Raw genomic sequence first — 21,973 nt, 5'->3', positions numbered from 1 at the left:
CAGAGATTCAGAAGATAAAGCATCTCCAAAACTCCAACATATTCTCCATTATTGCATAACAAGTATTTATTTCATGCTCTTTTATTTTTCGCAATTCAAACTGATAATCATAATTAATCTCCTGACTAAGATTTACAAGGTAACCATAGATTGCTTCAAGCCAACAATCTCCGTGGGATCGACCCTTACTCACGTAAGGTATTACTTGGACGACCCAGTGCACTTGCTGGTTAGTTGTGCAGAGTTGTGAAAAGTGTGAATCACAATTTCGTGCACCAGACATCAAGATATTTCCAACAATATATAAAACTCTGGGGTGGACGTTAAAACGGGAGGTGAAAAAGGCCATTAATTCAGCGTTGCAAAACATGGGCGTGCCACTTGATATCGAAGGCGTGGCACGCCAGCTCTATTTTCATAATGGGCATGCCACTTGGGGTTCTGGGTATGGCACGCCAGTTCTAATGGCCAGAGAGCATCATTGAAGGCGTGGTACGCCAAAGAGTGGGCGTGGCACGCCAGAGAGTGGGCATGGCACGCTGGGCTACCTGACAGACTGACCTATTCAGCTTCAAATGGGCATAACTTGAGCTACAGAGGTCCAAATAAGTTGCTTTCAGTGGCGTTAGAAAGTTGACATCCAGGGCTTTCCAACAATATATAATACTTCATAGTGGACATTAATTTTGAGGCCCAATTAACTCGATACTTTCAACATTGCAAAGTGGGTCATACTCCAAAGGGCAAAATCAAGTGGGAGTGGCACTTGAAACCACACGCCAACTTCTTCCTGCAGCCCCCAACCTTCAATCAAGCCCACTCTAAGCTCTCATTCAAGCTACAATTATCAACCAATCATGGCCACAAGAAGCATCTAGAATAGCTTGTTCTCATTTCATTGTAATTTGCTTTTAATTTCATTTAAGTTTGTAATTTAGGAGAGCCTATATAAAGGCCTTAGTTTCATCTCTTCTCATGAGTAATTAGACCAAGGAATTGGCTATTGATCAAGATTTGAGAGATTGAGTCACCAAGGAATTGGGGCTCAATCAATCATGATTTCCAAGAGGTCAATGAGTTGCATGATTGAAGATGAGATGAAATCAATTAATCCGGAGAATGCAATATCTCTTGATCCCAATGCTTATTTTATCTTTCTTTCTTTTATTTACTTTATAGTTATTTACTTTTCTGCACTTTACATTTCCAGCACTTTACTTTCTTGTACTTTACTTTCTTTGCCATTTACTTTCTTGCACTTTATTGCTTTCCTTTACATTCATGCAATTTACATTTCCTTGTTGATTATCACTTCAAAATTGAATCGTCTAACTAGGATAAACAATTAACTATTGTTTGCCTTAATCCGTTAATCTCTATGGGATTCGATCCCACTCCTAGTAGGTTATTACTTGATGATATTTGGTGCGCTTGCCAAAGAACGGATTTATTTTATATGTGGGGAGTGAATTCCGGTCATCATACTGCTTCTTGGATCAAAAGATGTTTGAGAAATTTCATAATACTTCTCTAAACATCATTTCCTATCTATGAGCTCCCATGCAAGTTTTCACAAACATGCAACCTCAATACACAATCATACATTCAGAACCTCCACTCCTCTTAATCTTTTGCTTGCCCCAAGATTTATAAAATTCTTCAACATTTTTCTTTTCAAAATAATGATTTCTTTGTTGCATTCTTAGAGATATTGGGTTCAAGTAAAATTCAAGATGATAATCATGATATCATAGCAACATGTTACAAATCAAATATCAAATTATGCTTATTCACAAGGAGTAATCACACATGCATACAAAGAAAATATAAGACAATCATGCAATTTAAAGTGCTGGAAATTAGTATGAGGAAAAAGGAACTTTACCACCTTGTAGTTCATCTTCATTGTTGTTGTCCTTTTCTTCCTATTCTTCCCCTTCCCACACCAAACTTAGAATGATTGCTTATACTCAAGCAACAATTAAAATAGTGGTGATGGAGTCTATGATGGATCATGAGTGTCTTATACAATGAAATGTGAGTAATGCATGTGCTTAAGCAAGCAAAATTAAGGATACAATAAAGGCACAAGAAGTAAAAATAGAGACAATGTGATTGCATTCATAAGTGGTGTGCATGATACATTGCAAAAATAAGTGACACACCAAACTTAGTGTGACACTTTCACTTGGAATTGATGCAAGTATCCAGTAAAGATTTTAAACAAATTTTGTTGCATAGCAACACCAAACTTAGAATGCAATCATACGCCAACTTATTTGAAAATAAACTAAGCAAAGAAAAGAAATGTTACCTACGGTTGGGTTGCCTCCCAACAAGCGTTCTTTTAATGTCATTAGCTTGACATGTTGTTCTCAACTTTCTTCCTCTTCTTCCAGTCTGTTAAGAGGAATGACTGACGATCGTGATTTCTACCAGTAAAGAATATCATAAAAACAGTCGCGTTGTAGATATAGTCTCTAAACCGACAAAAATCCCTTTCGTACAAACGTTTTGGGTGTCACAAGTAACAAACCCCTTAAAAATTGTTAACCGAGTATTCAAACCTCGGGTCGTCTTCTCAAGGAACTGCGGGGAAGTATGTTCTTATTATTGGTTATAAAGGTTGTAATCAAGGTTTAGAAGGTGAGAAGCAAGTAATTTAAATGACGAGTGAATTAAATGGCAATTAAAAATAAATAATAACTGTAAAACAACTTTTGGCAAGATAAAGGAAATTAGAGGTCCAACTTAGTTATCTCTCTCAACTATAATGAAAGTTGAATCTAAACTCAACTTGGTCAACCTTTACCAGGGCAAAGGAAAGTCAATGGACTAATTAAATTGACTTTTGAATCCTATTTATTTCCTAAGAAAAGGTTGGGATTATTTAAGTTCAGCTCAATTAGCAAGATAACGATTATCAATTACGTTGAGTTTGATAACTGTTGAGTTACTGAATTCTTAACCAGGACCAAAAGGGAAAAAAAGTAAAATTGCTGAAATAATAAAAACGTCCTTAGATGGGAAGCAATGATAACTTAAATCAAAGAGAACAATCATAAACTGAAAATACCTCAAATATCATTAATTCAAATAACTGTCTGTAAAATGAAAGAATTCATAGATCCAATTATAAAGGTAAATAGCCAACTCAGATACTGAAATAAATAAATAGGGTAAAAGGGAAGTTTAAAACAAAGAAATATAAAACCTGGATTGAGAGTCACTCTTAAACCAAGAAGAAATCCTAAATCCTAAAAGAGAGAGAGAGGAGAAGATCTCCCTCTCAACTAAATCTAAATCATTGAAAACTAAAATTATGCGAGCTCTCTCTGAATGGATTCATTCCTCCACTTTATAACCTCTAATCTATGCTTTCTGTACTTGGATCTGGGCCAAAAAGGGCTTCAGAAATCGCTGGGGGCGTATTCTATAAATTCTGATACGTGGCCTCTGTCACGCGTCCGCGTGGGTCACGCGGTCGCGTCATCTGGAACTTTTCCTTTCCACGCGGTCGCGTCAGTCACGCGTCTGCGTCGTGAGTGTTCTACTCAAGGTGCACGGTCGCGTCAGTCATGCGGCCGCATCGCTGCTTCTTTGCTTCTGGCACGCGATCGCGTCGTCCATGCGATCGCGTGGATACCAGTTTCCTTAAAGCTCCGTTTTGCCTTCTCTTTCCATTTTTGTATGTTTCCTTTTTTATCCTTTAAGTCATTCAGCCTTAGGAAACCTGAAGTTACTCAACACACTAATCACGGCATCGAATGGAAATAATGGTAATTAAAATAATTAATTTTTTAAAGCTTAGGAAACATGTTTTTCACAATATGACATAATAAGGAAGGGAAAGTAAAACCATGCAATTAATGTGAATAAGTAGGTGAAGAGTTGAATAAATCACTCTAATTAAGCACAAAAGAACTCACGAAATATGGGTTTATCATCCTCCCCACACTTAAACACTAGCATGTCTTCATGCTAAATCCAAGGTAAATAATTAAGGTTAAAGTGATGGAATGTTATGAAATGCAACCTATGCTAAATGCATCTACCTAATGAGTCATGCAATTCTAATTCATCCACTCATATATAAAGCCTACATGTAGTCAAATTATTTCACATTCTCAAGGAGATATATATACATATATATAGCTAACCCTCAAATAATAAAGCACTTTTTTGCAAATGAGATGAGAGAAGAAAAAACTTGCAAGACAATCAGAGATAAATGTTAATGAGCTTTTGAACCCTCACTGGATTTTGTGTTTTCTCTCTAATCACTCAGTGTTTATTGGGTTAACCACTCTATTTTTATTTTTATTCTTCCTTTCTATAACCTTGTTTTTCATCTAACCAATCAACAATTATAGAACATAGTCATACCAAAACTCATGAGGTCTTTAATTAAGGTTGTAATGGGGTCAAGGCAAAGGGTAAGGATATATATATAAGGCTAAGTGAGCTAATAAGTGAATCCTTAATTAGACTAATATCTCACCTAACATACATACTTAGTAAAACAATGCTTCTTTACCTATTCTACCTATTTTCTCGCTTTTGATGTCACATGCTCATGTTTCAATTCTTGTTTTTATCCCATGTGCATTGCTTTTTATTTTGCATTGGGGAGTTCTTTTTTGTACCCCCTTATTTACATGCTTGAAAACTAACCTTTTTTTTTTTAATACACATGGTAATTTTTTTAATTAATTTGAATTTTCATGAGCTTGCTTCCCAAAATTTTGAGTTGCTTTATTCTTTTTAATTTTTCTACCTTTTGTCTTTATTAACTATGTTCCCAATAAGTTTCCCACATTTTACTCTATTTATAATTTTCTATCTTAAGCTAACCAAGGATTCACTTGGGGTTTTCTTTTGTTTTTCTGCTTAAGGCTAGTAATTTGGTTAAAATAGAATAAGGGGGTTTTTTTTTAAAAGCTCAAAGGGGGCTAACAAAGGTGATGTAAAAGGTAGGCTAATTTGGGGTAAGTGAGCTAAAATCAAATGATGGCCTCAATCATTATTTTGAGATGTACCTATATTCTATAATTGGACATATAGACTAAAACAAAGTAAAGAACACCAGAATAAGAAAGAAGGTTTGGAACACACAGGAATAAAATTATGGTTTGAATGTAACCATACAGTTAAGCTCAAAACTCACAGGCTATGTGTTCTCTAGCTGAAAAATCATTTATCACTTATGTATGTCATGCAGGTTTAGTTAAAAATTCTCATTATTCTCTTAAAAAGTAATTTAGGGTAGCCTTTGAAGTTTTAATGTTTCTCTTTGATGAAATGTTGTCAGTTTAACTACATCATGTAATGCTATATATACAAGGTTTTATGGATCTAAATCTATTATGTTCAAGTTCCTAGCTTACTCTTTTTTTTATATATTTGTCAATTTAAACTAAGCTATAACTAAGCTATCTTATGTAAAAAAGGGTAAACTATACTAATTGATCCACTAATAAGTTAGAATTGCAAACTAAACTAAATAACTAAAATGAACTAAATAACTAAAATATGAACAAAAAAAATGCAAAATGCAGAAAATAGAGTAAAATACACAAGTAGCAATGTATAAGTACTCAGAAAATAACGATAAAAGAAAAAGAGGAAAATACAGAAAAATATCCAAAATAAAAGAAAAAGTATGTAGAAGTTCACCAAAATAAACGCCAGAGATGGCGACCTCCCCACACTTAAAATGAAGCATCGTCCCCGATGCTCAATCAAGCCGGGTGTGAAGGAGTGTCATCACTGGTAGGGATGGTAGCTGGGGTCTCTGTGGCAGTGGTGGGCTGAGAGTCTGGCTGCTGTAGAGGGGGGACTGATTGGATCGGGATCTCCGGATCTGCAGCCTCAAGCTGATGTGGGGCCTCCTACTGTGGTGTAGCGTGCTCTGTGCCTGCCTGCTGATGAGTCTCCGCCTGGGAATGAGGCTCCTCCTCGTGCTCATCCTCCTCCTCCTCTGATGGCTCTGATGGTGTGTCAGGCTCGGAGGGGATGTCGGCGCCCTGTCTGATCATTAGCTTCAGATGGTAATAGCGTCGCCTGCTGCGGCGCTCCAATCTCTCATACCGGCGCCTGTTACGGCGCTCCATCTGATCAAGCTGGTGGAATAGATGGTGCACGAGGGAATAAACCGGCTCAGAGGCAGGTGGAGGTGTAGTGGTAGCAGCAGGGGCAGCTGGGGGAGCTGTGGATGAAGAGGGTCCAGCAGACGGAGGGGCTGTCTCATCAGTAGTAGTGATAGATGGTGGTCTGTAGCCCAAAGCAAGGAAGTTCCTGCTATGAGGGATGATCTTCCTGCAGTCCGCTGCTGGTGGTCGCTCATCGGCATCCTCCCAAGGTACATCAGCCTGACGGCCTAGCCATGTAACCAGATAAGGAAAGGGGAGGGTGCCGCGGACGTGGACCCTGGCCATAAAATGCCGGATAAAACGAGGCAAGTACAGGTCCTTACCCTCCAGCACACACCAGAGGAGGGTGATCATGGCAGCCGGGATCCCAGTCTCATGAGTACTCGGCATCACATAGTTGCTCAAGATCTGATGCCATAGCCGAGCCTCATCATTCAGGTGCACTCTCTTGATCCCTCTAGGCATAGTGGTGTCCTAACCCATCTCCCAAGGAACAGCAGGGTCGAGAGCTATCCGTGCCTGCACAGCATCCCAATCAAACCGCATCTAGCCCATGTCCTCCTCAGCCTGTGCATAACCATCTGGCTGATCGGACTTGGCTGGGAGCTGGAGAATGGTCTCTATGGCCTCCTCAGTGACCAGAATTTGCTTTCCCCTCAGCTTCACTGCATCTAGGGTAGTAAGGTAGTAGTTGCAATAGAATTCCCGGACCCAAGATGCATTGACCTCTGTCAGTGGTCTCTCCAGAAAGAACCAGCCCCTTTGCTTGATTTGCTCAGTGGTGTATTGCTGGAGGGCTTCTGGAATCTTCAAGGTACGTTCTAGGTATAGATTTATGGAGTTTGCAAAAGTTGGGTACTTTAGCTCACAGTACCGATTTGCAAATTTTATAGGATCAGTCGAAGGGAGCAGCTGGTCAGCTTTTTCCTGCTGTGTGAAGTTCTTCTCCCGCCATGAGGAATCGTGCATTAGAGCAATGATGGACTGGGAGGAATCTCCTCTCTTGCGCTTACCAGTAGCCTTGCCTTTTTCTTTTCTTTGTGAGGCAGACATCCTGAAAAACAGAAAACCAGAAAATGGATAAAATAGGAAAGCAAATAGGCAATTTATTAAACAAAGGAAACTCAAAGCGGTAAGGGAGAAATAGAATAAGGAAAATGAGTAATTGAAATGTAATTGAATTATTGTTAAATGGAAAGAAAAAAAATCAATATGCCATAGTGAGAAAGTTAGAGGAAGTGAAAGTGATCAGAAAAGAGATCAAGAGGTTTAGTATGGTAAAAAGAAATTAGTAAATTAAAATTAGTGAGTTAGGAAAGTAAGTGGCATAGAAAAAAAATTCCATATAAAAAGGATTCACAGGTAAGAATAGAAGTACTCATAATCGAATAAAGAAAACAGGGTGATGCTGATTCGAATAGAAATAAAGAAATCAGAAATTGGAATCAGTGAATCACAATTGCAGGTTATGAACCAGGAAATCAAAGAGGATAAGAAAGTGGCCCTAGCATTCATGAAATGGTTTGGGGGAAGCAGAGTAAAACAGAGTTGCCAAACCAAAACAAGAATGAAAACAATTTTCAAAAAAAAAAAATTTGGGCAGCATTCCGGCTAAAATTGGATTGTCCCGGAAAATAAACAGCAATCATATCAGTTCATATGAATTAAAAAATCAAGCAGCATGTACATAGATATAAAATAAACATAAAAATTCAATGTAAACAGCAGCAACATACAAGAAAGCAGCATATGAATCATGATTATAGTAGCAACAGATTTGCACATAGGATAAAACATAAGTAAGAACAATGCAAGTAAACAAACCTAGATCCACTAACCACAGCCTAAGCTACCTAACAACCTAAAAATCCACTACAACATGCAAGTCTAGCTATCCTAATCATGAACATAAACGGAATAAAAAATACAGAAAAGTGACGAACGGATAAAAAGGGTTGCGTGTTGCAGAACCTGGTAAGCGGAAGGGGTGGAACAGGGAAGAAGGTGGCTGCGGCGGCGTCCGGCGCGGTGGTGGTGCACGGAGTCGCGGTGGCGGCTGAGGGGGCAGTGGCGGAGGGAGGTATTAGCGTTAGTGAGAGAGGAAAAGGATAGGGGAAGGAAGGGCGGTGGGTGTTGCTGGCTGAAGGGGGTGGGTGGCAGAGAGGGGGGCGCGGTTGGATGGCCGGCGGTGGCTGGGCGGTGCTCGCGGAGGTGGCTGTGGTAGAGAGGGGAGGAGAGAGGAAGAAGGAAGAAGAGAGAAGGGGAGGGGGGTGGTACGGTGGCGGCGTCTAAGCGGCGGCGGCGTCGGGGTGGTGGCGTGGTGGTTGGCCGGCGGTGGCTGGGGGAAGAAGAATAGAGAAAGAGAAGAGGGTTAGGGGTGAAGGGGGGCTGCGCGACTAATAGGGTTCGCTTGGCTGGGGGGGTTATATTTTCGAATCCACGCGGCCACGTGGGGCACGCGGTCGCGTGGTTGGGGTGAAAATGGGGGGGACGCGATCCCGTGGGTCGCGCGATCGCATGAGGGGGGAAAGAGGGGTGACGCGATCGCGTGGTTCGCGCGATCGCGTCGCTGGAACTCGTGCTAAACGCACGACTCCAGCACCGTTTCAGCGCAACTCCCTGTCTCCTTTTGGGGTGATATGCAATCCATGCGACGCGATCGCGTCGCTCACGCGGTCGCGTGGGATTGGTATTGGGTAAGTGACGCGATCGCATGGGGCATGCGATCGCGTGGGCCAATTTGTGCGAAACGCACAAGAGCCGCACGATTCCAGCCCAACTTTCTGTTTGTTGGATCCTTACGCTGATATATATATCACGTGGCCGCATGGGTCACGCGGTCGCATGGGTGGTGTTTTTCGCGATATGACGCGATCGCATGGGGCATGCGGTCGCGTCATGCAACCCCTTCTTTTTTTTTTTTTAACTGAAAAATGCAGGATGCAGTGATTGACATGAATGCTATGCATGATTCCAGGTTAATGTTAAAATAAAAAAACAGGGTAAATTGAAAACAATAAACAAGAAATAGATTGAGAAAGAAGCGACCATACCATGGTGGGTTGTCTCCCACCTAGCACTTTTAGTTAAAGTCCTTAAGTTGGTCATTGGAAGAGTATCCTGTTATGGTGGCTTATGTTTAAATTTGTCCAAAAATTTCCACCAGTGCTTGGAATGCCAATAGCCTCCAGGGTCCCAAACTAGGCATGTAAAGCTTCTGAGCAGCTTCAAATAGATATTCAGCCTCCCGGGATGACGAATGTCAGAATATAATCCATGATCCCAAGCTATGTTTTTAGATATGCCTCCGTTTTGATTTGTAAGTTTCCATTCGGGCGGGTTAAAAAGTAGAATCTCACCGTGGTGACCAAACGTTTTCCGTGATCCATGCAATTGAGCATGATACCAATCCGTGTACTTCGAGGTGAAGCGTGGAACCTTATTGAACCTGGTGCACCAGTTCTGAGTACGAGCCAATTCCATTTTACTCTTAAAGCCGCAGAGAGCTCTAAGTTGGCCATTTGTTTCAAGCAAACCATATTCAAGTGAATAAGTAAAATTATAAGTTACCGATTGTACCCACTTGAAGCTTGTATTAGGTGGTAATGGCCTTGGGATAGGTATTTTTGGTGGTTCTGCAAGTTCCGTTTCCTTGTGCTCTTCTGTGAATTCTTCCACTTCCTTGCAAAGATCTTCAATTGTATCTATATCCTGGTCAAAGTCTTCTATGTCTTCCTCATCACTCGAGTCATAGATTGGAGGTTGAGAGAAATCTACCTCCGCATCATCTTCATATTCACTTGGAGAAAATTCTTCAATTTCAGAGAATTCACTTGCGGACACAAGTTCATCACTAGGAGAACTAGACTTGTGACTATCATCATCAAGGAAATTTGCTTCTTGGATTATTCCGTCTGATTCTTCGTAAACGACTTGCCTTGGAGATTGTACGGTATCCTCCTTAGCATCAACTGTAGCATCTTGGACGGAGTTTTCCTCAATTCTGGATTCCCAAGGAAGTTCAGCATCTCCTAGATCTTCAACCAACTTTTCTTCTTGAACAATGACAGCTTCTTCCACTTGTTCTAGTACGAATTCATTCTCTGTCTTGTCCACTGGAGTCTCTAGTATTTCTTTCATGCTACGCTCTTCATCGGACTGTCCACATGGAGCTGTGGTTGATCCTTGTATATTTGAGCACCTAGTGGCCTATTGAATTAGGGCTTGCTCTAGTTGTTGAATGGTTGTTTGAAATTTAATTACTGTTTCTTTTAGGCGATCCTCTGCTTCGCGGTTTACTGGACTTGGACATGATACAAAGGAAAGTGGTGATGATTGGGAACGATTGGATTGGTATTGGGGTAAGGAAGGATCATATGATGGCGAATGGTGAAGAGAAGCTTGTGAGTGTGGTGGTTTGAGGTTATGTTGAAAGGAAGGTTCATATGCACGGGGTGAGGCTTGTTGGTAGTTACAAGGTTGTCCACCATGTCTTTCAGCTGGGTATGCACGGTAGAATGGTCTTTGTCCAGGATATCTCGGAGGGTGTTGCTGCCAAAAGGGTTGATTAGATCCTCTTGGTTCCATCCATCCTTGATTGGTCTGACCTTGATGCACATTCCTGCTGTAACTTCTATTTCCTTTAACAATATTAGAACCAAACTCAAAGCGAGAGGGGTGAGAGTTCATAGTAGCAAATAAAGATAAAAAGGAAAAACAAAAATAAACAAACGAGCAAAAGAAAAATATTTACAATAACCAATAATAAGGCACACGTTAGCAGTTCCCCGGCAACGGCGCCATTTTGACGATCGTGATTTCTGCCAGTAAAGAATATCATAAAAATAGTCGCGTTGTAGATATAGTCTCTAAACCGACAAAAATCCCTTTCGTACAAACGTTTTGGGTGTCACAAGTAACAAACCCCTTAAAAATTGTTAACTGAGTATTCAAACCTCGGGTCATCTTCTCAAGAAACTGCGGGGAAGTATGTTCTTATTATTGGTTATAAAGGTTATAATCGGGGTTTAGAAGGTGAGAAGCAAGTAATTTAAATGACGAGTGAATTAAATGGCAATTAAAAATAAATAATAACTGTAAAACAACTTTTGGCAAGATAAGGGAAATTAGAGGTCCAACTTAGTTATCTCTCTCAACTATAATGAAAGTTGAATCTAAACTCCACTTGGTCAACCTTTACCAGGGCAAAGGAAAGTCAAGGGACTAATTAAATTGACTTTTGAATCCTAATTATTTCCTAAGAAAAGGTTGGGATTATTTAAGTTCAGCTCAATTAGCAAGATAACGATTATCAATTACGTTGAGTTTAATAACTGTTGAGTTACTGAATTCTTAACCAGGACCAAAAGGGAAAAAAAGTAAAATTGCTGAAATAATAAAAACGTCCTTAGATGGGAAGCAATGATAACTTAAATCAAAGAGAACAATCATAAACTGAAAATACCTCAAATATCATTAATTCAAATAACTGTCTGTAACATGAAAGAATTCATAGATCCAATTATAAAGGTAAATAGCCAACTCAGATACTGAAATAAATAAATAGGGTAAAAGGGAAGTTTAAAACAAAGAAATATAAAACCTGGATTGAGAGTCACTCTTAAACCAAGAAGAAATCCTAAATCCTAAAAGAGAGAGAGGAGAAGATCTCCTTCTCAACTAAATCTAAATCATTGAAAACTAAAATTATGCGAGCTCTCTATGAATGGATGCATTCCTCCACTTTATAACCTTTAATCTATGCTTTCTGTACTTGGATCTGGGCCAAAAAGGGCTTCAGAAATCGCTGGGGGCGTATTCTGTAAATTCTGATACGTGGCCTCTGTCACGCGTCCGCGTGGGTCATGCGGTCGCGTCATCTGGAACTTTTCTTTTCCACGCGGTCGCGTCAGTCACGCGTCCGCGTCATGAGTGTCCTACTCAAGGCACATGGTCGCGTCAGTCATGCGGCCGCGTCGCTGCTTCTTTGCTTCTGGCACGCGATCGCGTCGTCCATGCGATCGCGTGGATACCAGTTTCCTTAAAGCTCCGTTTTGCCTTCTCCTTCCATTTTTGTATGTTTTCTTTTTTATCCTTTAAGTCATTCAGCCTTAGGAAACCTGAAGTTACTCAACACACTAATCACGGCATCGAATGGAAATAAAGGTAATTAAAATAATTAATTTTTTAAAGCTTAGGAAACATGTTTTTCACAATATGACATAATAAGGAAGGGAAAGTAAAACCATGCAATTAATGTGAATAAGTAGGTGAAGAGTTGAATAAATTAATCTAATTAAGCACAAAAGAACTCACGAAATATGGGTTTATCAATGACCTCAAGGGGAGAGAAGAGCAAGTTGATGTCTGATGAGCGGGTAATTTATACCCTTTTTGGCATTGTTTTTACATATTTTTTAGTATATTTTAATTACTTTTTATTATATTTTTATTAGTTTTTATTCAAAAATCAAATTTCTGGACTTTACTATGAGTTTGTGTATTTTTCTGTAATTTCAGGTATTTTCTGGCTGAAAATGAGGGACATGAGCAAAAATCTGATTCAGATGTTGAAAAAGGACTACAGATGCTGTTGGATTCTGACCTCCCAGCACTCGAAGTAGATTTTATGGAGCTAAAGAAGCCCAATTGGCACGCTTTCAATTGCTTGGGAACGTAGACATCCTGGGCTTTCCAGAAATATATAATAGTTCATACTTTTCCGAGATTTGATGGCCCAAACTGGCGTTCAAAGTCAGCCCAAGGAATTCTCGCGTAAAACGCCCAAACTGGCACCAGAATTGGAGTTAAACACCCAAATTGGTACCAAAGCTGGCGTTTAACTCCAGGAACAGCCTAAGCACGAAAAAGCTTCAATGCTCAGCCTAAGCACCCAATAAGTGGACGCCGGAAGTGGATTTCTGCACTATCTGCACTTAGTTACTCATTTTCTGTAACCCTAGGCTACTAGTTTAGTATAAAAACTACTTTTAGAGATTTATCTTACATCTTTGATTAGTTTTTTGCTATCATAGATCATTGTACACCTTTGGAGGCTGGCCTCACGGCCATGCCTAGACCTTTCACTTATGTATTTTCTACGGTGGAATTTTTACACCCCATAGATTAAGGTGTGGAGCTCTGCTGCTCTTCATGAATTAATGCAATTACTACTATTTTCTATTCAATTCACGCCTACTTATTCTCCAAGATATACTCTCGTACTTAATTCAGTTAAGTCAGAATGAAAAGGTGACCCGTGACAATCACCCAATCTTCATTACTCGCTTAGCCAAGGTCGCGTGCCTGACAACCACAAAGTGATCTACATGATGTTCAACGTAGTCATTGGATGACAGCTGGAGTATATTCTCATGGGTTTCTAATCTAAGATTAGAACCTTCGTGGTATAGGCTAGAATTATTGGCAGCCATTCTTGGGATTCGGAAAGTCTAAACCTTGTCTGTGGTATTCCGAGTAGGATCCAGAATCCAGAAAGTCTAAACCTTGTCTGTGGTATTCCGAGTAGGATCTGGGAAGGAATGACTATGACGAGCTTCAAACCTGTGAATGTGGGGCACAAGTGACAGTGTGCAAAAGGACAATGGTCCTATTCCGACGCTAGTGGGAACTGACAGATGATTAGCCCTGCGGTGACAGCACAGATGGGTTTGTTTTCATCCGAGAGGATCATACAGCTTGTCATGGAAGGAGGTAACGCATGGTTGGAAGAAGGCAATAGGAAAGTAGAGGTTCAGAAGCAACAAAGCATCTCCAGACACTTATCTGAAATTCCTACCTATGAATTACATAAGTATTTCTATCTTATTTTATATTTTATTTATATTTTAATTATCAAAACCTCATAACCAATTTAATCCACCTGATTGAGATTTATTTTATATTTTGTTTCCATAGCTTGCTTCAAGCCGACAATCTCCGTGGGATCGACCCTTACTCACTTAAGGTTTATTACTTGGACGACCCAGTGCACTTGCTGGTTAGTTGTGCGAAGTTGTGAAAAAGAGTTGAGAGTACGATTGTGCGTACCAAGTTGTTGGCGCCATTGAGATCACAATTTCGTGCACCATGTTTTTAGCGCCGTTGCCGGGGATTGTTCAAGTTTGGACAACTGACGGTTCATCTTGTTGCTCAGATTAGGTAATTTTATTTTATTTTTAAGCTTTTTTATTTTCAAAAAATTTTCAAAAAAAAATACATAATTGTTCTTTAGAATTTTTAAGAATGAATTCTAGAGTTTCAGATGATGCTTTTATCATCACAGGAGCTAGATGATTCCCATCAATTTGGCTCTTGTATGTAATGTCCTGCTGAAGCTTGGCTAGCCATGTCTAATCTTTTTAGACTGAAGCTTTAGACTAACATTGCATGATTCCTGGAATTCCTATTAAAAATTTTGAATTTATTTATTTTTCTTTTTCCAAATTAATTTTTGAAAAATACAAAAAAAATTTGATAAAATCATAAAAACCAAAAATTTTGTATTTCTTGTTTGAGTCTTGTGTCAAATTTTAAGTTTGGTGTCAATTGCATATTTTATTTTTTCTTTAAATTTTCGAAAAATACATGCATTATGTTCTTCATGATCTTCAAGTTGTTCTTGATGAATTTCTTTGTTTGATCTTTGCATTTTCTTGTTTTGTGTCTTTTGTTGTTTTTCATATGCATTCTTGAATTATTAGTGTCTATAGTTTAAAAATTTTTAAGTTTGGTGTCTTTCATGTTTTTCTTTTCTCAAAAATTTTCAAAAATAAGTTCTTGATGTTCATCATGATCTTCAAAGTATTCTTGGTGTTCATCTTGACATTCAAAGTGTTCTTGCATGCATTATTAGTCTTGATCTTAATTTCTTGTGTTTTGCATCAATTTTTTTTGTTTTTCTCTCTCCTCATAAAAATTCAAAAATAAAAAAATATCTTTCCCTTTTTCTTCTCATAAATTTCAAAAATTTGAATTGATTTAGTCATAAAATTTTAAAATTTAATTGTTTCTTATTAGTCAAGTCAAATTTTCAATTTAAAAATTCTATCTTTTCAAACTTTTTTCAAAAATCAAATCTTTTTCATTTTTTTAACTATTTTCGAAAATTTTCAAGTTGTTACTTGCCTATTAAGAAAGGTTCAATCTTTGAATTCTAGAATTATATCTTTTAATTTCTTATTAGTCAAGTAATCAACTTTAATTTTGAAAATCAAATCTTTTTAATTTCCTTTTCAAATCTTTTTCAAAATAAAATTTCAGTCATATATTTTTCAAAATCAATTTCAAAATCTTCTCTAACTTCTTATCTTTTCAAAATTGATTTTCAAATCTTTTTCAATTAACTACTTGACTTTTTGTTTGATTTTAAAAGTTTACTATTTCAATCATATCTTTTTCAAAACCACCTAACTACTCTTCTCTCTCTAATTTTCGAAAACTACTAACAACCTTTTCAAAATTCCTTTTAAATTAACTAATTGATTTAAATTCAAATTTTATTTTATTTCTTCCCTTAATTTTCAAATACTAACCAATAATTAAATTAAAAACAAAAATATTTTCCTTTTATTTTAATTTAAAATTCAAATTCTCTCTCTCTCATCTCTTTCTATTTATTTATTTATTTACTAACACTTCTCTTCTTCTTATAATTCGAACCCTCTCTCCCTCTCTTTGTTCGAATTCTTCATCTTCTCTCTTCTTCATTCTACTCTTCTGTTCTTCTACTCACATAAAGAAATCTCTATACTGTGACATAGAGGATTCCTATTCTTTTCTGTTCTCTTCTTTTTCATATAAACAGGAGCAAGGATAAGAACATTTTTGTTGAAGCTGATTTGGAACCTGAAAGGACTCTAAAGAGGAAGCTAAGAGAAGCTAAAGCACAACACTCTGGAGAGGACCTGACAGAATTTTTCGAAAAAGAAGAAGAGATGGCCGAACCCAATAACAATGGTAAATATGCAAGGAAGATGCTTGGTGACTTTATTGCACCCTTTTCTGACTTCTGTGGAAGGAGCATCTCAATTCCTACAATTGGAGCAAACAACTTTGAGCTTAAGCCTCAATTAGTTTCTCTAATGCAGCAGAATTGCAAGTTTCATGGACTTCCATTGGAAGATCCTCATCAATTCTTAGCTAAATTCTTGCAAATTGGTGACACTGTTAAGACCAATGGGGTTAATCCTGAGGTCTACAGACTTATGCTTTTCCCCTTTGCTGTAAGAGACAGAGCTAGGACATGGTTGGACTCACAACCTAAAGACAGCCTGAACTCTTGGGAAAAGTTGGTCAATGCTTTCTTGGCCAAATTCTTTCCACCTCAAAAGTTGAGTAAGCTTAGCGTGGAAGTCCAAACCTTCAGACAAAAGGAAGGTGAATCCCTCTATGAAGGTTGGGAAAGATACAAGCAATTGATCAGAAGGTGTCCTTCTGACATATTTTCAGAATGGAGCATCATATGTATATTCTATGATGGTTTGTCTGAATTGTCCAAGATGTCATTGGACCACTCTACCGGAGGATCTCTTCATCCAAAGAAGACGCCTGCAGAAGCCCAGGAACTCATTAAAATGGTTGCAAATAACCAGTTCATGTACACTTCTAAAAGGAATCCTATAAATAATGGGACAACTCAGAAGAAAGGAGTTCTTGAGATTGATACTCTGAATGCCATATTGGCTCAAAATAAAATATTGACTCAGCAAGTCAATATGATTTCTCAGATTTTGTTTGGAATGCAAGCTGCACTAGGCAGTACTAAGGAAGCTTCCTCTGAAGAAGAAGCTTATGATCCTGAGAATCCTGCAATGAAAGAGGTGAATTACATGGGAGAATCCTATGGAAACACCTACAATCCTTCATGGAGGAATCATCCTAATCTCTCATGGAAGGATCAACAAAAGCCTAATCAAGGCTTCAATAAAAATAATGGTGGGAGAGCACGGTTTGGCAATAGCAAACCTTTTCCATCATCTTCTCAGCAACAGACAGAGAATTCTAAGCAGAGTCACTCTGACTTAGCAACTGTAGTCTCTGATCTATCTAAGACCACTCTCAGTTTTGTGACTGAAACAAGGTCCTCTATTAGAAATTTGGAGGCACAAGTGGGTCAGCTGAGTAAAAGAGTTACTGAACTCCCTCCTAGTACTCTCCCAAGCAATACAAAAGAGAATCCAAAAAGAGAGTGCAAGGCCATAACTATAACCAACATGGCCAAACCTGGAGAGGAAGAAAAGACAGTGATTTCCAGTGAGGAAGACCTCAATGGATGTCCACTGGCCTCCAAGGAGTTCTCTAATGAGGAACCAAAGGAATCTGAGGCTCATATAGAGACCATAGAGATTCCACTGAACTTACTGTTGCCATTCATGAGCTCTGATGAGTATTCTTCCTCTGAAGAGGATGAAGACATTGTTGAAGAGCAAGTTGCTAAATATCTAGGAGCAATCATAAAGCTGAATGCCAAATTATTTGGTAATGAGACTTGGGAGAATGAACCCCCATTGCTCATCAATGAACTAAGTGATTTGGTTCAACTGAAATTACCTCAGAAGAAACAGGATCTTGGAAAGTTCTTAATACCTTGTACCATAGGCACCATGACCTTTGAGAAGGCTCTGTGTGACCTGGGGTCAGGGATAAACCTCATGCCCCTCTCTGTAATGGAGAAACTAGGGATCTTTGAGGTGCAAGCTACAAGAATCTCATTAGAGATGGTAGACAATTCAAGAAAATAGGCTTATAGACTTTTAGAGGATGTCTTAGTGAAGGTTGAAGACCTGTACATCCCTGCTGACTTCATAATCCTAGATACTAGGAAGGATGAAGATGAATCCATCATCCTTGGAAGACCCTTCCTAGCCACAACAAGAGCTGTGATTGATGTGGACAGAGGAGAGCTAGTCCTTCAAATGTATGAGGACCACCTTGTGTTTAAGACTCAAGGATCTTCTTCTGTAACCATGGAGAGAAAGCATGAAAAGCTTCTCTCAATACAGAGTCAAATAGAGTCCCCACACTCAACTTCTATGTTTGGTGTTGGGAGGCCAACATCAAGCTTTGAGTCTCTGTAAAGCTCTCTAAGTGCTCACTGTCAAGATATTAACATTAAAGAAGCGCTTGTTGGGAGGAAACCCAATGTTATTTAATTATATTTTCCATTGTTATTTTATGTTTTCTTTAGGTTGATGATCATGCGAAGTCACGAAAACAACTGAAAAATCAAAAACAGAATGAAAAACAGCATTAAAAACAGCACACCCTGGAGGACAGGCTTACTGGCGTTTAAACGCCAGTAAGGATAGCAGAATGGGCGTTTAATGCTGATGCCAAGGCATCTTGGCCAGTTTCACTAACCTTTTCTTTACTGTTTTTAGGGTAGTTTCATGCATTTCTTTAGGAAATAAGCTAGTTTTGGGTAGATATTCACCTACACCTTGATTCAAGCATACATTGTGCATTTTACATTATTTCATGAGGATTTTGCATAATTTTAGTGACAAATTGTATGCTGCATTACCCATGACTTGGACTAGAACTTTGATGCACTCTGTTGCTTGATTTCAGGAGCAAAGGAAGCAAGGAAAGGGAGGTAACTTGCAAGGTTAATGAGAAAAGTGATTGCCAATAACACTCTCAAAGCCATCATTGCCCACGTTAAGAGTCACGTTAACTAAGTTAACGTGCACTCTAACGTGGAGAAGGGAAGTTGAGCCAACGTTAGTGACACTTAACATTGTCACTAACGTTGGCAAACACTCATGAATGGCCACGTTAGAGCCCACGTTAACCTAGTTAACGTGGCCTCTAATGTTAAAGGGGGAAAAGAAGCCAACATTAGTGACATTCAACATTGTCACTAACGTTGGCCTAAGGATGCAACACACCACATTAACTCCCACGTTAACTTGGTTAACGTGGGAGCTAACGTAAGAAGTGAGAGTTGTCGACAACGTTAATGACACTCAACATCGTCACTAACGTTGGAAGCAACCACACAACCCCCCAAGGAGCCACGTTAGCTTCCATGTTAACTAATGAGGAATGAATGATGAGCCAACGTTAGTGACACTGAACATTGTCACTAACGTTAGGATGGCTAAGAATAGCCATGTTAGAAGCCACGTTAACCTAGTTAACATGGACTCTAACGTGAGATCTAGGGGCACATTGGAACGTTAGTGACAATGTTGAGTGTCACTAACGTTCTCGAAGTTTGGCAAGGCCACGTTAGAAGCCACGTTAACCTAGTTAACATGGGCTTTAACGTGAAGCAAAAAGGGGCACACTGGAACGTTAGTCACAATGTTGAGTGTCACTAACGTTCTCGAAGGTTGGCAAGACCACGTTAGAAGCCACGTTAACCTAGTTAACGTGGGCTCTAACGTGAGGCAAAGGGGTACATTGGAATGTTAGTGAAAATGTTAAGTGTCACTAACGTTCTCGAACTTATACTTTCACTAAATGTTAACACCCCTAACGCCCTGAGCTAAAGTCTCTGCCCACTTAGCACTTTCTCTCTGCAAGTAAAGCCAAGCCCAAATGAAGAAAAGAACTGCTTCAAACTCAAGATCCAAAGGCCCAAGACTTGAAGAGCCAATTAGAAGCTGAGAGAAGTAGTATATATAGGAGTAGCTTTGAATTGTTAAAGGAGTTCTGGAAGTTGGAAAAAGAGAATTACTCTCTGTATTTTACTTTCTCTGCAATTTCTAGTTCTATGATGTATTCTCCATCTTTATTTTCATTTTCTAGAGCTATGAACAACTAAACCCCTTTCATTGGGTTAGGGAGCTCTGTTGTAATTTGATGGATCAATACTAATTTTCATTATTCTTCTTCTATCTTTTCTCTTGATTTTACTTGAAAGCTTTCGATCTTCATCCAATTGAGTAGTTATCTTGGAAGAGAAGCTATTCAAACTTGGATCTCTTTTGAACCTTGAAAGAGGAATGAAGAGATCAAGCTAGAATTGCTTTCTCATGCTGGACCAAATTGGGTTTGGATGGGTATGTGACTATAACCCTTTCAATACTTGATTTGGGAAATGCATGTGGTATAATCAGTGACCATATTTCATCTCTTCTCATGAGCAATTGACCAAGGAATTGGCTATTGATCAAGATTTGAGAGATTGAATTGCAAGAAATTGTAATTCAATCACTTAAGATTGCCAAGGAGATCAATGAGTGCATTGATTGAGGAAGAGATGAAAATGAACTTGATCCGGAGAATTGCAACATCTCCTAAGCCCAATGAACTCCCCATCTCTGATCTACCCATTCTCTTTAATTTCTGCCATTTACTTTTATGAGCAAATCCCCCATTCCCATTTACAATTCTGTAATTTATTTTCAGTCATTTACTTCCAGTCCTTTAATTCTAGCATTTACTTTTCTGTTATTTACATTCCCGCCATTTTATTTTCTGCAACTCTCAACCCAAATTCTGGATTCACTCAACTAGAACATTCTTCTAATTAAAGTTGCTTGATCAATCAATCCCTGTGGGATTCGACCTCACTCTATTGTGAGCTTTTACTTGACGACAAATTCGGTACACTTGCCGAAAGGAGATTTGTTGAGAGACAAGTTTCCACCCGCATCAAGTTTATGGCGCCGTTGCCGGGGATTGATTGTGCATCAACAATGATTAAATTAGAAGATCACTAGATTGAGCATTTTTATTTTGTGATTTTCATTTTCTGTTTGGGTGATTTACTTTTTGTTTTAGTTAAACTTCTTCCCTTCCCCGTCTACTCTTTTGTTCTTCTTTGTTATTTTCAATTCTATTTGCTAACCCACAAACTGTTTGATATATTGCATCACCCACAACTAATAGTAATTCTGACACAAATACTTTCTGCACCTATCTTTTCTTGCTTACACTTGATGGTTGTATGACAGGGAGAAGAAGCGGGGCTTCAACTTCCTTCGATTCTGAACCTGAGAGGACCTTCCTTAGATTAAGGAGGGAGGCAAGAGGAAAGAAAGTGGTGGGTGCTGAGGAAGAAGAGGAATTCTTTGAAACAAACATGGAAGACAACATGGAAAACCATCATGAAGAAGAAGATCACAACCATGGGGGAGGAGGTAGAGCAAATCATGCTGGGGAGGATAGAAGAGTTTTGGGCTCTTACATCAATCCAAACCCAGGCAATTGTGGAAGTAGCATCCAAAAGCCAACAATCCATGCCAACAACTTTGAACTTAAACCACAGCTCATCACCCTTGTTCAGAACAACTGTTCGTTTGGAGGAAGTGTTCAAGAAGATCCCAATCAACATTTAACCACCTTCCTGAGAATATGTGACACAGTGAAGTCTAATGGTGTTCATCCTGATGCCTATAGACTGCTCTTATTTCCATTCTCACTCAGGGACAAGGCAGCTAAATGGCTGGAATTTTTCCCAAGGGAAAGCTTGACAACTTGGGAAGACGTGGTGAACAAATTCTTAGTAAGATTTTACCCTCCTCAATGAATCAATAGGCTGAGAGCTGAGGTCCAAACTTTCAGGCAACAAGATGGTGAGACCCTATATGAAGCATGAGAGAGGTTCAAGGACTTAACAAGGAGGTGTCCACCTGACATGTTCAACGAATGGGTGCAGCTGCACATTTTCTATGAAGGGCTCTCTTATGAGTCAAAAAAGGCCTTAGACCATTCATCTGGAGGATCTTTGAACAAAAAGAAGACCATTGAGGAAGCCATAGATGTTATTGAAACAGTAGCATAGAACGACTACTTCTATGCTTCCAAAAGAGGGAACACAAGAGGAGTAATGGAGCTAAACAATGTAGATGCTCTGTTGGCCCAAAACA

General features: G+C 38.9%; 1 non-coding gene across 1 annotated transcript; it reads right to left on the bottom strand.

The window, feature by feature from the left end:
- Nucleotides 1–21,639: 21,639 nt before the first annotated feature.
- On the bottom strand, nucleotides 21,640–21,743 carry LOC148548036 (small nucleolar RNA R71). Its single transcript, XR_015898641.1, has one exon. It is a non-coding gene; the product is annotated as a small nucleolar RNA R71 (small nucleolar RNA).
- Nucleotides 21,744–21,973: the final 230 nt, after the last annotated feature.

The sequence above is a fragment of the Arachis ipaensis genome, chromosome B8 (assembly GCF_059453495.1).
Source record: "Arachis ipaensis isolate K30076 ecotype BB chromosome B8, ASM5945349v1, whole genome shotgun sequence".
Lineage (NCBI taxonomy): Eukaryota > Viridiplantae > Streptophyta > Magnoliopsida > Fabales > Fabaceae > Arachis > Arachis ipaensis.
The sequence above is the reverse complement of the archived record's forward strand: the minus strand, read 5'-3'. Positions and strand labels throughout refer to the sequence as shown.